This window comes from Cryptotermes secundus, unplaced genomic scaffold (genome assembly GCF_002891405.2).
Source record: "Cryptotermes secundus unplaced genomic scaffold, Csec_1.0 scaffold92, whole genome shotgun sequence".
Taxonomy (NCBI): Eukaryota; Metazoa; Arthropoda; class Insecta; order Blattodea; family Kalotermitidae; genus Cryptotermes; species Cryptotermes secundus.
The window spans coordinates 2,481,023-2,498,195 of record NW_019728498.1 but is presented as its reverse complement, the minus strand read 5'-3'; the positions used below and the strand labels follow the sequence as shown (position 1 = coordinate 2,498,195).

At 40.0% G+C, this 17,173-nt stretch overlaps 1 protein-coding gene across 5 annotated transcripts in view; it reads right to left on the bottom strand.

The window, feature by feature from the left end:
* Nucleotides 1–17,173, bottom strand: part of LOC111865140 (zinc finger protein Elbow) — a 1,021,422-nt gene that overhangs the window by 723,973 nt on the left and 280,276 nt on the right. For all 5 annotated transcript variants that reach the window (XR_002842928.2, XM_023852904.2, XM_033751700.1 and 2 more), the window contains exon 2: nt 15,588–15,666. The gene's annotated coding sequence lies outside the window, so the exon portion shown is untranslated. The remainder of the gene's footprint in view (nt 1–15,587; nt 15,667–17,173) is intronic.

The window sequence follows — 17,173 nt, the reverse complement described above, 5'->3', positions numbered from 1 at the left end:
GTGCTTTGTATTTGTGGGGATGGACGCTGTGCCTTTACCCATAGTCGTCGTCACAAGGAGCATTACGGGAGTCATTTGTCACCCGTGATTCTACAAGCCCCAGCAGAACAGTGAACATTTGTTACTTTGGTTGGGAGCTGTGGCGGCCCCGTTCGGGATGTTACTTTAGGGATTTAGTGCCAAGTGACAGCAGACAGTCGGACATACTATGTTGCTCCGCAAGATGCCACTGCCATTGCTAGTTGCTCGGACAGATATAGGTAAACAAGATGAAGGTTAGGTTGCTATAAATGTACGTACTGTTGGTCAGATTCCAAAACGAAAGGGCAAGACAAATGATAAATTTCACAAATTAACTTGTAAATTGTTTAATTTCAGACTGGTTGTTCTGATCTATGCTTGTCGTAATCTTTATAAGTTTACCGAAAAAATTACTGACATCATATCTACGTTCACTGTAATTTTATTAGTTAATTTGAGAGAATATCATGGTAGTAACTCAAAGGAATCTCCGGCCTCACCTCACAAAGTTATGCAAAAAGTAAGTCAGCTGATATCTCATAACAACTTATCAACACTTCACTTTGTTTGCAACTATAGTCTAATGGCAAATATATGTTGTTTATGTAGTTTCAGGATCTCCAGTCTCATACAGGAATAATAACTTTCACTGCCGATATTACATAAACACCAAAAATGTATCGATATCAAGAAATATATGGCGCGATAAATAGAACAACTGCAGCAACAAATATGGAAAGAGACAACGTTAACATTCCATTAAGTAATAACAGTTCCCACACTTTTATATGCAGGGCCTGAATGAAAGCTGGGCTAATAACAACAGAAACGTTACTAACTTTTGAAGAAGTGGAAATTAACTATTTGTCATTCAATTTGTTGTGAGTCTGATAAAATGTAAAATTACGATATAGTGAAGAAGCTATATAATTATTCGGCATATGTAAAAAATAAATTATAAAGAGAGAGAGAGAGAGAAGAAGAAATAAAAAATTATTACTCCATCTCAACTAATTGAACAATGTAAAGTTAAAGTAAGTAAAGCAAAGCTATCCCTGTAACAGGCCGTGAAGACCCAAAGGGCTGTGAGACGTTGAGGGTCCCACATTATCTAGAAAATCGGCTCAAAGATGGCGGTAAGGCTGTCAGCCTTACGCGCCGGCCGCGCTTTACTTCCTAGGAAAATTATTTAATTAATTTCTGGTACTAATTTCTGTTAGAGGTGAGTCGACCCCAGGGCTATAGTGCGACTGGAAGGATTAGGTCAATTGAAAAAAGTCCAGTGACAGATTCAAAACATAATTTCTAGTTCAGGTGAAAAAGCTGAAGGTCATACGAAGGAAGATCATTCAGAAAATGAGTATGAAATCGCAATACTTGTGATCCCATTCCGCATACTGAGTCGACACAAGAACAAGAAGAAGAAGAAGAAGAAGAAGAAGACTATTTCTAGTACTTTAACCATCACTCTTTATCGTTCATAACAACAGAAAGTAGCTGTTGCAACATTGTCTTTTAATTAGTCATTTTTGAATGTACGAACAAACACGCAACTGTTTTCCAAAGTAACAGAAGTCTCTATGAAATGCACCTTTATGTTTCAATCGCTCGATGCGTTACTTCACTTCAGTTCACCCTCAGTGCAATTCCCTCGACAGCTCTTGTCCTCTCCCCATTTACATGAATGGCATGAACGGTCTTTGGGAATTGGGTGTACAGAATACAGTAGCCTCCTGTACGGTCGATGTGAAAGTGGTGAATACTCTGTTCTGGCAGACCACAGCATGATGTTCAGTAGGGCCGTGTGACATTTAGAAAAGAGCAAAATGAATACGGATTGTTTTCGCGTTTTCTTTGTCAATCAGTCCGCCATTTCCTCGTCCACAGTAGTCATACTATGTCGAAAGCGAGGGAACTGTTTGCCGTATTTCTACGTGATTCTATTGCAATCGCACAAGCTATATGATATGTCAATAAACCTATTATCGTACATGAATTTGTAGATTATATCACAGTGTACATTCCAACAAAACATTGAGTCTTAAGTAACTTCAAGTACCAGAGCCCTCCATTAGGAGATCATACCCGCCAACAAATTCCCAGCCTTTCACAGGATTCGAAGATGTTTTGTCGTACTGAAGAGAGTTCCTTTTATGGCCTTATCCTGATCTAGACAAATACAGTCTACACCCTCAATACTACTTCCACTTTAATATTATACTTTCATAAACACCTGTCTCTCTCTAAGTGGACTCTTCCTTCCTGCTTTCAGTCCCCCCCCCATTTTCGCCAAAATTACATGAAACAACATACTCCCACGAAGCACAATACCGGACAACAACCACCAATATAGCTGAAGAACTTTTAGCTGCCTCTCAACACTAAAAGCAGTGCCACAAAAACCGTAAGTTACATGCGTATATATAGCATAATAACTGGAAATCGTTCAAACATTAATACACTACCTACCACGGTTAATTACGGGACCTCTCAGACTAACGATTACAACCGGGATCATAATGTCACTCGGCACCCACTAAACATATACTTAAGATATTGCCACAAATCCAGGCGTAAGTAAACAACTAATAGGGACCGCACTTAAAGCCATGTAGCACATAAACGAACACTCTGTAAATAATCAATCTACAATTAATTACAGCAACCCTACACACGATAGCCAATAATAAATAGGTACGACAAATCACCATATACTTACAACACAGGAGGCTGCTTCACCAAGCGGTTAGTATCGCCACATATATATATATATACTTCCATGTACTGAAGATATTTTTTTTTCTTGGCACTACAGCCCCAGTGGGCCTAGGCCTACCTCCATGAACTTCTCCGTTCACATCGACTTTTGTAGATCTTAGACATACGGTAGACTCCTTGGGCGGGTGATCAGCTCGTCGCAAGGCCTCTACCTGTACACAAACACAGAAAAACGCACACACACAAACTAAACATCCATACCCTGAATGTGATTCAAACCCACGATCCCGGTTTCCAGGCGAGCGAAAACAGTACATGCCTTAGACCGTTCGGCTACCGTGACCGGCGTATTGAAGATATACATAGCATAAATTAACAATAATTACAAATTATAGAGTTACAAACAATTCAGTATAATGTAAGTGTAATATAAAGAATGTTTTATTTGCCGTCGCAGTATACGTATATATTAAGCAGGAAGACCATTACAGTTTGTAAGCCACTTACAACCCCTCCATCAGTCGACCACATCAATCCAGCCACTGAACAAGAACTTCTAGATTAGAAGCACATTCACACAACCATTAAACTACACAGAGTACCCGCCACAATATACCAATATTACAAGCACGAAACCAGACACAAAATTTCCCTCAGTTTAAAGGGTGTTTAATGTTTTAATAGCGCAATGTGAAAAATTGATCCACCTTACAGATATTGATTTTAACATTAACTTACAATTCAGTGACTTTGCAATTATTTATTCTGAATCAGCCTGATGATGACCTTTCAAGATCAAAACATGGAGTGGTATCGTGTAACTACACTACATTAATCATGATAATTTTGTGTGTTCTGTTACTGTTCAATAACTGTTACGTGGATGGCCACTATACACCGAGGACAGTGTGTATATATGACCCAAACTAACGAATAAGAAGCAATGACCTAAAAAAAAAAACTCCGTTATTTTAGTCCGCAAGGGAACTATACCGACCGAGCGACCGCCGCTTGTAGGCGAAGTTAGTGCCAACTTTTGCCGATAGAGGATGTCGCGTGGTCAGCGCAATGAATCCCCACGGCCGTTAATTTCGGTTTTCTAGACCGGAGCCACTATTCCTTGAAAAGGCTACTCAATTATCATCGCGAGGCTGAGTGGACCCGTTCCAGACCCACTATTTCTCAGAAAAAATCTGGTAGCGCCGGGAATCGAACCCGGAATATACCATAATGTTCTAGACGTCCCTGCATACTTGTATCAGAAACAATGATCAATTTAGGCAAGAAATTTGCTCCAAATTTCAGAAACAATTCGTCCAGAATTCAGCTTCTAATAACGATAGTAGGCCTTGCTGGTCCAACTTGGTCTGAGGAATATTAATTAGCTTCAAGCAGCAGAGTTGTTCTCGAAAAGCTAACAGTCGCTTCGTTAGTCACGAAATCCTCGCCTTTTATAGAACCCACAGAATCATTACTGTGTCCACAAGATCCTGCCACTGGTCCCTTTCCTCGGCCGTAGGGATGCAATCCTTATTCTCCTCCATCTAATTTACGGCCAATTTTCAGAATAACAACAACAATATTAATCTTGCGCATTTGATATGATGACACGTGTAAGTCAGATGTGCGTAAGTCAGCCATAAACATACCTGCAATGCATAACAACACTGCAATTACCTTGTCCATCAAGCGCCTTCATCAGGGGAATTCAGTAGTAAGATTACCCATTAATTATCCAACGGCAGTGTTTATCCTGTCAGTCAATCAAGCAATATCAAATCTAGTGCACTTCACTCACTCCTTATTACGTAAAAGATAGACGCGACTGCTTCCTGGTGCCTTTGTGCAATGGAAGTTTGTCGGTTGTTTTTGTGTTTGCTACAACAACTGCACATTAGAAACAGACATTCCTCAACTTTCATTAAACGTGACTTTCAAATAAGCATTTAGCAACATGTTTATGTGTCAGATTAGTACCTACCTCGCATTTTAAAAGGCTTTAGTTTCTATATCCTTGGGCTGTGGTTTCCAGACAGTTCTTAGTGAACCCTTTTTAAGAGATATTTAAGCGAGCCTTACAATAAAAAGATGCGTAACGGCGCACCAGTAGACATATGTTGTTATTTTAGGGCAGGTTTACAAATAATGATCACGTGAGTTAGTCCTATACTCTTCACACTTTTTATAAATACTATTCTATGGTCTATTTTAATTTGCTACTTTGCACAATGGTTACTAATTTAATTTCCTCTAATTTGCGAAACACTTCTGTAAAACAACAGCTACGAAGTTATGGAAAAAAGTAAGGAAGAAGTTCTCAACAACAAAATTCCAGGAAAGGTTTGTGTAATGGCAGCACCATAGCTCAAGCGGTTAGTCGCTGGCTTCCCACCGCGGCGGCCCGGGTTCGATCCCCGGTCTGGTAAAGTGGGATTTGTGGTGGACAAAGTGGCACTGGGGCGGGTTTTCTCCGAGTACTTCGGTTTCCTCTGCCAATCTTCATTCCACCAAATTCTCCATCATCATAATCACCCGGGGCAGGCTACAATAGGCCAATCAGTGGCCGCCGTGCCGAGTGGACCCAGTTGCACTCCACCCCCCCTAAACGAATTTAAAAAAAATAAGGGTTTGTGTATACTTGAGGGATACATTAGGATCCCAGCGGTAATTTTCGTGACCTTCGTGTGGGATGCTTTAGGTCAGTATGATCATGGAATCTTTCTAATTCTTCAGCGTTGATCTCATCCGTCAACGTTCTAATAACCTCGTACGAGGGTTCGGTAATGGAAAGACTTCCAGGCACAGACAATCTACCACTCTCCAACTGCATAAATTACCACGCGTGAAGATATAAGAAAACAAGACGCCATGATATCAGCCTGGAGCCTGCATTCTTTAAAATCTAAAATGGTCGATATCAAGGAATTCGTGGAATGATAAACAGAGCACTAAACTACAAGCAAAGGGAAGAAAAAAGAGTAGAAAGTTTTTCAAGAAACGGCAGTTTTGACACTGTACTGAAAGTGATGATGAATTAAGAAGAACGAAAATGTTAAAAAAATTCAGGCAGCAGAAATTAAATATTTAAGAAATGTCAAAGGATTTACGGGTTTTGCGAAAAAGAATAAAATGAAGATACACAGACGGGGATAAACGAAAGAACAGATGGCGACAGAAGAGAATGGTTAACCACTAGAACAGAATATACAATGGCAGACTCTGAACCATGCACTTCGTTATACTCGTATATGTCAAAGAATGGAAAGCCCCATGAAATGCGTCTACTGGAGCCGGCTTGAATTTAATCCGTGGGAGAGCAGAGACAGTTTTTTCTCTTCAATTCAATTATAAATTCTTCCTCTCCATATTAGAGACGTGATCTTGAAATTTCAAAGAGGTCTGCTAAAACTGGAATATCTCTACTAAATTTAACAAGTCCCATCACGTTTTCTTTTCTTTTACAATTTATATACTTTCCGAACAGCATGTTTAAACCGAAGCAATATACTATTCGCAATATCTGAACTTCTGAACACTAAGTTGGGTTAGACTTATCTGCGTCAGTTAGGAGTGAGAATTTATTGAAGTTCTGAATTAACTTCCATTTGTTATTAGACATAGGTATACAACGGGGCGCGCCATAGCTCAAGCGGTTAGTCGCTGACTTCCCATCGCGGCGGCCCGGGTTCGATCCCGGGTCTGGTCAAGTGGGATTTGTGGTGGACAAAGTGGCGCTGGGGCAGGTTTTCTATGAGTACTTCGGTTTCCGCTACCAATCTTCATTCCACCAGTTACTCCACAATCACCCTCACCTATCATCAGGGTCTGGTACAATAGGCCAGAAGTGGCCGCAGTACAAGGGACTTAGTCCCACCGCACTAGCAATAAAAAAATAATAGGTATACAACAAACGCAGACATTTCCAAATGTAAATTAATAGATCTTAAATGTAGTTTCGTACAATGTGCCATTCATATGAACAAGTTCATAAACACATTCGAAGCTAGTTAGTTAGTTAGTTAGTTAGTTATTGGAGAGGGTGGGTTTCCCCATGCACCGCGACCAGTTTGATCTATTGTGCTTCCCTCTATGATATTTTACCAGTCTCTATACCCTACCGATACTGGTGCTTACCATCAATCCCGACCAAGCCAGCGAGTTCGGCCTCTACTGGCTTGGCGGTAGCTATAATGCTTCCCCCATCTATCAGAGGCGTTAGAGACTACTGTTGGGCGGGAAATGTCCTCGAATTTGGCTCAGTGATCTCCTTAGGAGATATGAGGTTCTTTTACGTGCCGTAAAGCTACGACACGGGACCCACGGCTTAAAGTCCCTCCCGGAGGACTTGTTCCCTGAATGTTTCCGCCCTTAAAAATTCCACGACCTCCGCCGGGTTTGAACCCGCGTACTACGAGTCATGAGGTGGGAACGTTACCTCTAGACTACGGTTCGAAGCTATATTTTCACAAAATATTTCTTTTATGGCATAACAATTTGTTTCTTTTTGACTTTCCATTCATTCACTGCTCTATGTTAGTACTGGCAAAGAATACAAGCGTGGTATGAGATGAATTGGCTGGAGGATCCGTTATGTTTCCGCTCCTGATAGTAGGGATCGCTAGAATGCTACAGTAGCAAACAACTTGTCGAACGGTGCCGATGGCCTATGTGCCTGATGTCATGGAGGATAACACACTTTACTTGTCTAGCGCGCTTTGCTCTGGAGGTAGCCCTTCCGGGAAGGCATGAGTCACCTCGAAAAAAAACGGACAGATTGAGACCCGAAGGACATGAAGGAGGAAGAAGACAAATTGACATCTAAGTAGTGTATGCAGACAGGGGCACTGCATACTGCTTGAAACTAAAAAGAGATACGAGCTGTCATGGAGACGAACAAGTAGACATGAAAAGTAGAGTAATTCTACCGTAACTGATGTTCTAAACATGGGTTAAGCATAACTCTACAAAGGATGGAATCAACTGAAAGACACGTTATGACGACCAGTTTTCTCTAAGTTGTTATGCTGAAAGTTCTTCATGACTGGTGAAATGTTCCATTTTATTTTCTTAATATAATATAGGCCTATATTTCTTGTTAAAGTTCTTGTAGCTTAATGTAATTAACGTCTTAAAGTTTTGAATTATCCTTGTGTCTAATCTATGAAGATATATTTTAGGATGTGTGGAGATGAACATCCTGAACATCCTGTACATCCGCAGTAAACGGAGATGGGTGATTACATTCATGCTCGGACACAAGAGCCATTCTGAACGTGGCAATAAATAAAAAGACTCCCTCCATAACATGCCATGTTAATATTAAGTGTGATGGGCAATAGAGTAGACCAGTAAGCCCATATCCATTAAGTATGACCCAAATTTCTGACTCGCGAATCTCTTATTAAAACATGAAGTAAAATTAAGAATAAATAATACGAAATTTTTAAAATTTTTAGTTCTTTCCACATTGCGAATTTACAGAACGCATAATAGTGAGGTTGTGTGTCTGTACGTCAACATGTTTAGCATCTGAAACTACTTGACGAATGTCCATTGTGGATATTAGTCACGAATTTTTCGAATACTTAACGGTAAAATATATCTACTACTTTATGATAATTAAATCGAAATTTATTGATTCTTCTACAAAAAATATCACCATTTTACAGATTATTTGCACATTATACAAGGATAATATGTGGGGGGAAAAATTAGTCGCAGCCAATTTTAAAGTGTTAGTGCGAACAGAGTTTGCTGTAAAAGGTTTCTTTCTTTCTTTCTTTCTTTCTTTCTTTCTTTCTTTCTTTCTTTCTTTCTTTCTTTCTTTCTTTTTTCTTTTTTTTTTCGTTTCGCGGATAATTTTAATTTAACGGACGTGAACATTCTATATTCGGGTTAGGGAAAGAATGAATACGGCTGGTACTGGTTCAAGCCGGCCGGCTCTCCCCTATCCTACCTACATTACGATCTGTACATATAAAAATAACAGAACCAAAACGGCCCGTAGACGAAATAAAAGAAAGAACACAAGATGGGATTAGGAGAAGGCACGGAGCTGGTTAGGTGGCTGTGAAAGAATGAGTGTTCATTTTTTCCCGATCCAAATTTAGTTCTCAATTATAACATCATTTCTATAACTTATAAGAATTTCCAATATCTGGCAAACATATGACTCTGTGAAGACTTCAGTAACCTAAGTAGGATATTGGGACCAGCGTCTGCTGATGAAATACCTGTAAGAACCTTTACTCTTCTTTTTTCAATCCAATAGTTGACATGTCTGCAAGGACAGCGAGTCGCTTTCATTTCGTTACAGAATGAAACGGAGCATGTCACTCTGAACCCGACAGGCAGCCCAAGAGTCAGACTTGATTATCTGTGAAGTGACGCAGATCTGTCTTAACTATCGCTTGTCATGCTTGAGAGATTTCGAGGCATATTTAATGAAGCACTTTACGGAATCTAGTTTCTGACAGCTTCCCGAATGGACCACGTACAGACAAGAATAGATGGAGATCACCTGCGTCCTTCAAACACACAGGTCTAACTGTAGACCTGCTAATATTGCAGACCGTCACTATTGAGGTTGCAGATTTGATCACATCATTGTGTTTCCTAAGCTTGCAGAGTTATCTCTTCTGGGATACAACGCCGTATAGTCCGTTGAAAGTCAATCGAGGTTTCTGAGGAACATGTCGCCTCCATTTTCAGGGTAGAGAGATAAACCAGGCAAGAAACTAGCATGAAGGAGGCAGCAAACACCGGTTTCTTGATTAGATCATTCGTCGAACCTAAATATGGCGGCGAAATGTTCTTCCGAAACGTCAGTTTACTTACAACGGGCTACACGACTTTATATCCCAGGAGACAGAACTATTCGTAACCTCAGCTGTAAAAACCTCAAATCCTACACTGAAAACCTGAGATCAAAATGTTATTAAACAGGCCAGCGGCATTCGTGTCGAAGTAAAGCCTCCGAAGGGGCTGTAAGTGATTTCATGAAAGATAAAAATGCGTTCTGCAGGTGTAAGTAAATACGAGGGCGATGGATGAAGATCTGGAAGACTGTAAGATTCAGACAGGGGATTCCTTCGACGAGGGCAAGTGATGACAACCGTCACCACCTGATCCCGCTAGTCAGACATAAGAAATCTGTGAAGTACATCCGTATCTGAGCAATGGAGAAGTCTGAAATTTCTCATACTCTTCGTTCTGAAAACATTATCATACTCCGAAGATGATCAGTAAATGTAAGCCCACAGTATATTTTCAGTAAGCACTAACAAACGTTGCCGGTCAAGGTAGGCGAGCGGTCTAAGGCGTACACTGTCTTCGCTCGCTCGGAAGTCGGGATCGTGGGTTCGAATCCCACTCAGGGCATGGATGTCTGTGTGCAGGTAGAGGATTTGCGACGAGCTGATCACCCGCCAAAGGAGTCCTACCGTATGTCTAAGATCTAGAAAAACCGAAGTGAACGGAGAAGTTCATGGAGGTAGGCCTAGGCCCACTGGGGCTGTAGTGCCAAGGAAAAAAGAAACTAGCAAACGTTGGTGCCGGGCACACCCCAAAACCTTTCATGTTCCCTCATCAAGACGAAATGGAATAAACAAGGTAATTGCCAGGCTGAAATTTGAACTCAGAGTGTGTTCGATAGGGACGATATTTTTGGCCAGATAGTCCTTTGATTGGACTATGTCTTCTCTCTCGCTCTATTCTTTAAGCCAATAGGAATGCTTATATTTATTTTCAATCGCTGCCGAGGCAGGTGTTGTTTTAATCTGCAATGATCAATTTTCTCTACTTTATCCATATTCCCAATTTCTATTTGAAACGACGTTTCATAGACTTTCTTTTTTTAATTCACTTAGTGGGGGGTGGAGTCCGACTAGGTCCACTCGGCACGGCGGTCACTAATTGGCCTATTGTAGCCTGCCCCGGGTGATTATGATGATGGAAAATTTGGTGGAATGAAGATTGGCAGGGGAAACCAAAGTACTCGGAGAAAACCCGCCCCAGCGCCACTTCGTCCACCACAAATCCAACTTGACCAGACCCGGGATCGAACCCGGGCCGCCGCAGTGGGAAGCCAGGGACTAACCGCTTAAGCTATGGCGCGGCCATTAGCTTCAGAGATACGCACATGTTAGCGTAGTTGGTTGAGGCATTATGTTACAAACGGGAAGGTCGCGGGTTCGAGTCCCGTTGAGATGGATTATTTTTTTTTCCAATTGACCTAATCCTTCCAGCCGCACTATGGCCCTGACGTCGACTCAGCCTCTAATAAAAATGAGTACCAAGAATTTTCAGGGTGGTAAATGGCGGCCGTCGCGTAAGGCTGACAACCTTACCGCCATCTGTGTGCCAGTTGTCTAGAAAATATGGGAGCTTCGACGTCTCACAGCCCTCTGGGCCTTCACGTCTTCTTACAGGGATAGCTTTACCTTATCCGTATCTAGACTAAGGCACTAAGGATTTGAAAGGAAGCGGTCTTAACCTAATAGAGGTACTATTCTAGCATCTACACGGAAGACTGGGAAACACCACAAAACTTTAATCAAAATTGCCACTGTCCCAGCCGAGACTGGAACCAGTCATCTCCCGAATACAATTCTGGAGCTTTACACACTTACTTCCGTCTTTAGTGCAACTTTGTTTACAATTTCTACTTAATTTAAAATATTACACTTACAATTAAACTGCTTGCTACATGTTTCGGCATTAGTTGGCCATCCTTAGGAAAATGTTCATTTGTTGAAATTTCTACACTGTATTGATTATTAAGTTAAAATATTCCACTGTTATTGTATTTTCGTTGTTCACATTAACAAATATTTGCTTGAGAACATTCTATAACTTTTCTTGCACTACCTTCTTCCGGTGTCCGTGTTTTCTGTGTTGTTTTCTTTAGCCCTGTGAATATTTCTGTGCTGTTATCGCTGTTATTTTTGTGTGCCCCATTAGTATGTATGTATTAGTACGGCATCGATAAAAATCCGACGTTTCGGAGGTATAAAATTCAATATATGGTTTAAAATGAAAAATGTGAATATTTTACCTTCGATTAAAAGTTAAAAGTCCCTTGATGAATGCCATACTCGTATTATTTATAATGACGCTTACTTTGGAAAATGTGACAAGTTTAGTGAGGCGCGGCGGTGTACTGCGGAATGCTGTCCAGGTGCGCCGCGCTGCTCTCCCGTTGTCCCCCCCCCAACCCGTTGACTTATTTAACTAATTTGCAACGTCAAAGACAAACTTGTCCACCAATATCTTTAAACATTCTATTAAGAGCCTTTTTGTTTTATTTTTCAGATATCTCCAGAGCAATATACAAGTTGCTTTTCAAAAGAATGAACACATTAAAAGATTATTCCCGTACATGCTTATCTTATGGTAACATTAAGTTTGTGTTTTAGCATTGCAGTGTCGAACATATATTTTTCTGAGCAGTTCACTGGTTATTGTCTAATATAATCGAATGAGACTGGACGAATGCTCGTTGTTTGCTGAACAGCAATGTTCTGTTTGTCTGTACACTGTGGCAGGCACGTAAACACTAGGAATCTGCATCTGACGAACTACAATTAATATTGAACTGACTCACATCGGATACCAGCGAGCTTTTATGTATCTCTCGTCTCACTGGGGTCGCTCAATCAGACACTTATGTAACAAACATTATATTACGTATGGCCCCCCCACTCCTTTCCCTCAATGGAACTCTCTGTTTTTTGAGCGAGCATTGTCCTTTGTTTCTATAGCTTTAAGTCATACAGTTGTGTGGACATGTTTTTTTTTTTTTGGGGGGGGGGAATATAAGAATGATTGTGAACAGAAAGTAAGGAAAAACAGCGGATTTTTATTTTAAGGTAGTCGACAAAGAATCTCCTGGAGGGCTTTGGAGATTTCATGACGAATCAGAAATGTTCCAAATGAAAGTATTGCGTATTTACTCGTACTTACTTACTTACTCATGGAGCTGAGCCCTTCTAGAGGAGCCGCCAATTGTACAGCTACTCAAGAATTTCCCAGCATTTTATGGAACCCGAAGGTTCATCACCGTGTTCACAAGAGCCCTCCACTGGTCCCTATCCTGAGCCACATCTATCCAATCCATACCATCACTCAAGTCTCTCTAAGATCCATTCTAATATTGTCCACCCACCTACGCCTTGGTCTTCCTTGTGGTCTCTTTCCTTCTGGCTTTCCCACCAATATCCTATACGCATTCCTCGTCTCCCCCACTCGTGCTATATGACCTGCCCACCTCATCCTCCTTGACTTGATCATTCTAATTATACTTGGAGAAAGTACTGCGTATTATAGTATTTAATTCGCCTGATGGTTTCTACAGAAAACAAAATAAAATTCTGAATACATTTAGCAACGTCGCAATAATCGGGCCATACAAACATTTGGTTTGTATCACACTTGTACACTACACACTTGTACATTACACACCTAGAAAATGAAGTGAGTAGCACACTAATTCAGTAACCAGACAATTAACAAAGTAACTAGCTAAGTAGCTCCACAGAACAAATCCTTTGAGAAGAACTCTGACGGTAACAAAATTACCAGTCACTTCCGGCATCTGAAGGTTCATTTCCATGTTCAGGAGAGCTCACCATTGCACCCTTCCGTAAGTAAGGTGAATCCAGTCCACGTTCTCGCACGCTATTGGTTTATGATGCGTGTTAATGTTATCCTCCCATCTACGCCTGAATCTCCTAATGGTATCTTCACCTCACATTTTAAAATAAAGTTTTAGTATCGCTCTCACGTGTGCTCCATACCCAGCCAATCTCACTCTCTTTGAGTTGAGGCCTCTAATATAAGTTACCGAGAAATACACATAAAGCTCTTCAATGTGTACTCCTCAAGTATGAGGTCATGCACACTTCCACACAAATTCCTAATTGAAGAACTACTTTACTCTTATACAAAATCGCCTGCATTAAAAACAGTTGCAATCGAACTAATATATCCAGCATGCATCCACAACAAGTATATAATCTTTTATTGCAATTTTATGGAAGCTGTGATTTATAAATGTTATTCGAACTGAACTATATATGCGCCTGCGCAAACAAGATTGGTTGACGCGATGAATTTAATAACATTTATCAAAGCTATCATCGCTACTTAGCAGAATGCAGCTTACAAGGCCAGCTCTAAATCAAATTGATAATGATCATTAGATACAATGAAAGTCAACTAACTTTTCTAGTGTAGGTTACTGTTATGAAACAGCAGTAGCAAGCGCAGAATTCCAGTTCCGCGTTACACGTGCTGAATTTGTAGGAGGTCGTAAAGTCTGAGTGGGCAACCTAAACGCTTCGCGATTGGTAAATACGTGGCAATTTAATGTATGCTCCGTGAATGCTCAAGGTAACTGCAAACTAGTTAGTACTTGAAATCTGTTCCAAGATGAAATATTATTCACTTAATGTGAGCTTCTCCTTGACGATAAGGCGTTACATGAGACAAGAATTGTTTTCAGTCCTCCCTTGTTCTGGACAATGGACACCGATACAATAATAATTCAATTAAATTATTTATTTATGTAATTGCTGAACTAAACAGCCAGCGGCCAATTACAGTCAGCATGTAAACAAGTAGCAGTAACTCAAGTGTTTAGTTCTAAGTGATAACTCAACAGCTGCCTAAACCACTTTAAAGATTCGACATAATCGAGAACGTAAAAATAGAAAGGAAATAAAGACACAAGTAGGACAGATACGTACGTGTAAGATATGTTTGCTTAGTAGAGACAGAATAAATATACCTTGTAATAGTACTGAATTAATAAAACGCTTCAAATACCGATTAAAAAACTAGTCGAAAGATTAATGATCAAGAAGTGATCGGCAAACATACTGTGACGTGTTGTTGAAGATTTCATTTGCGGCTAGAGCACAGCGAAAAGAACAACATTTATTACGTGAAAATGAAGTATAAAGGTATTAAAGTTGCTAGCGTTTCTCGCTGGAGCTCTTCTAAAAGTGAAGGCTAGGTAATAAAACCGTCACAAAGTTTCCTTATAAGCAATGCGTCAAAATAAAGTCATCTTTCTAATAAAGTGTACAATTTTAAGTTATAATAATAATGATAATAACAGTAATATATATGTGAATCCTGCGCAATAAATTACAAATAAACCTACGCAGAAATGAGAAGAGGTAATAATTAACCTTTCAAATCACAGCGGTAAATATATATACCAGCTTCTTAACATTCACACCTCTGCATCTTGTCCACCCACTGCAAGCATTTCGTATGATTCTCAGAATAAACAACAACAAAGACACACCAGGCTGTCTTTATAATAGAAAAATAGTGTATTTTCTATGATGTACGAACTGAATTCTTAAATATATATAATTCAGATTTCTTTTAGGCTTCAGAATGTTAAGGTAACTGAAATAATAAAGAATAACTCCATATTGGTACAGCATTTTCAGGAATGAGAATAGGATAAAGCAACCGTAATCACTTTGTACTGCTAGATTCTTTAAGTGTAGTGATAAATTTTTCATCGTGCAAAATACAATGACTACTGTGGCAAAGCTCCGAATATCCTACGTGTTTAAAAAATGCAAACGCTAAAGGAAGAAAGTAAGAAATGTTAATATACAAAACAGCAATAGTAATAAGGTACAGTTGTCCTGTGCTTAACTAATTAAGCACTACGGAAAGGATATATAGACCCACACTTTCTGAACCTCGGCAGTAGTTGGAGGTAGCTGGCCGCTTTACCCCGGGAAAGAGCCCCCTTTACCCATTGGATAGGACGCTAGGTGAGCCCTATAACGTTCTGAATAACGTGGAGAAGAGAGAAATCTTACCTTTAACAGGACTCGAACTCCGAACCCTCGGTCGTCCAGCTCGCAGCCAATCATTGTACCAACTGCGATATCCCGGCTTCTAAAACAGTAATATTAATAATAAATTAGAACTAGCCGTATCATTAAACAACATTATACAATTATTTTCGAAAAGACAGAATACATGCGCTGTTCACGCAATTGATTTAAAATTTTAAATGAAGTCACAATTTACACATATAAATATCAGCAGCCAGCATCACATGTGAGATAGTAGATAAACAGCTTAAGAACCTAGATCCGGACGTCAGACTACTCCAAGGCTGTTATCTTGAACACCTGTCATGCGGTAGGGGCATTTGAGTCTGTGGGATAGGGGCTATGTTTAAATTAATGAGCTGTTAACTTCGAAGATGGAACAAATCTGCTTACTGCCAGATTCTAGTGGTGACGATAGCAGTAACAACAGGTCCTATGTTTCTGGCCACAGAATCCGAGACTTCAGCTCTGCTAAATTTGAACAGCTCGTTAGAGAATGACATCTAATCTAAGAAACATGCACTCTACTGTACCGAATATGGAAAGGTGAATTTCAAAGCACATACGCTGATTATATCTTTTACGATTCTGTATACTTCATTCGCCATAACGTTCATTTACTGCAAACAAAAGCTGATTACTTTCCTATGCTGTTTTGTGAGTTACATGTTGCAAAGCTAATCACACATCACATTACACTGCATAATGTTGTGTATTATTTTGCCTCGAGTTCTATTAATCTATTAATACTGAAAAATGTTTCAGATCAAAAACTGCAAATCTAATTAAATTCTATATATTCTGTGTTATGCATACACACAGTCTACTTTTTGAAATTAAAAGTGTAAAATGTAGGTTATTTTAGAAATGTGCGGAAGAGCACGATACTGGTCAAACAAGTGTTACCACTTGTGACAAGTGTCACCAAAAAAGAACTCTCTGACGATAAAATTTCGATACATTAATATAGTGCTACATTTATTTTTTTCCGCATACTATTTATGGAACTTGAATTTAGCGCCAAGCATGTGATCCAGAGAATGTATTTCATAAATTCAGAATGACTTACGCGTATATTTTATGTCGTGCACTGACCAAAGCTCTACACTGAGGATTACTGTGAACATATGGACATATGGGTCAGGTTGGCCAAATTACATGCTACTGACATGCTTAAACACGCGTCTGTTACATGCTCACTTTAAGCTGAAGTACATTCGAGTTTTGCATTCGACAAAGGCGCCTTGCAAGCTGCGAGCACTATAAAGCAATTGCATGACCTACGCTTTTATTGTGACTGAATGGTTTTGAATTGAGCGAAACTGAAGTTTGTTGCCGCTAAGGTAAGCAGCAATTCTCGAGGATTCTTGCCGATTTCGCTCAAATTCGTATAGCTCACTCAGTTCAATAATTAAATGATTAGGCTACGGGCTGTGTAACCATGTTCAGGGTTCGATTCTGAGCAAAGGCAAATAATTTTTCCCTTCTTCACACCGTCCAAACCGGCTTCGGAACTCACCTAGTCTTCAATTCAACGCACGCCAGAATGCCGGCTACTCCTTCCCAGG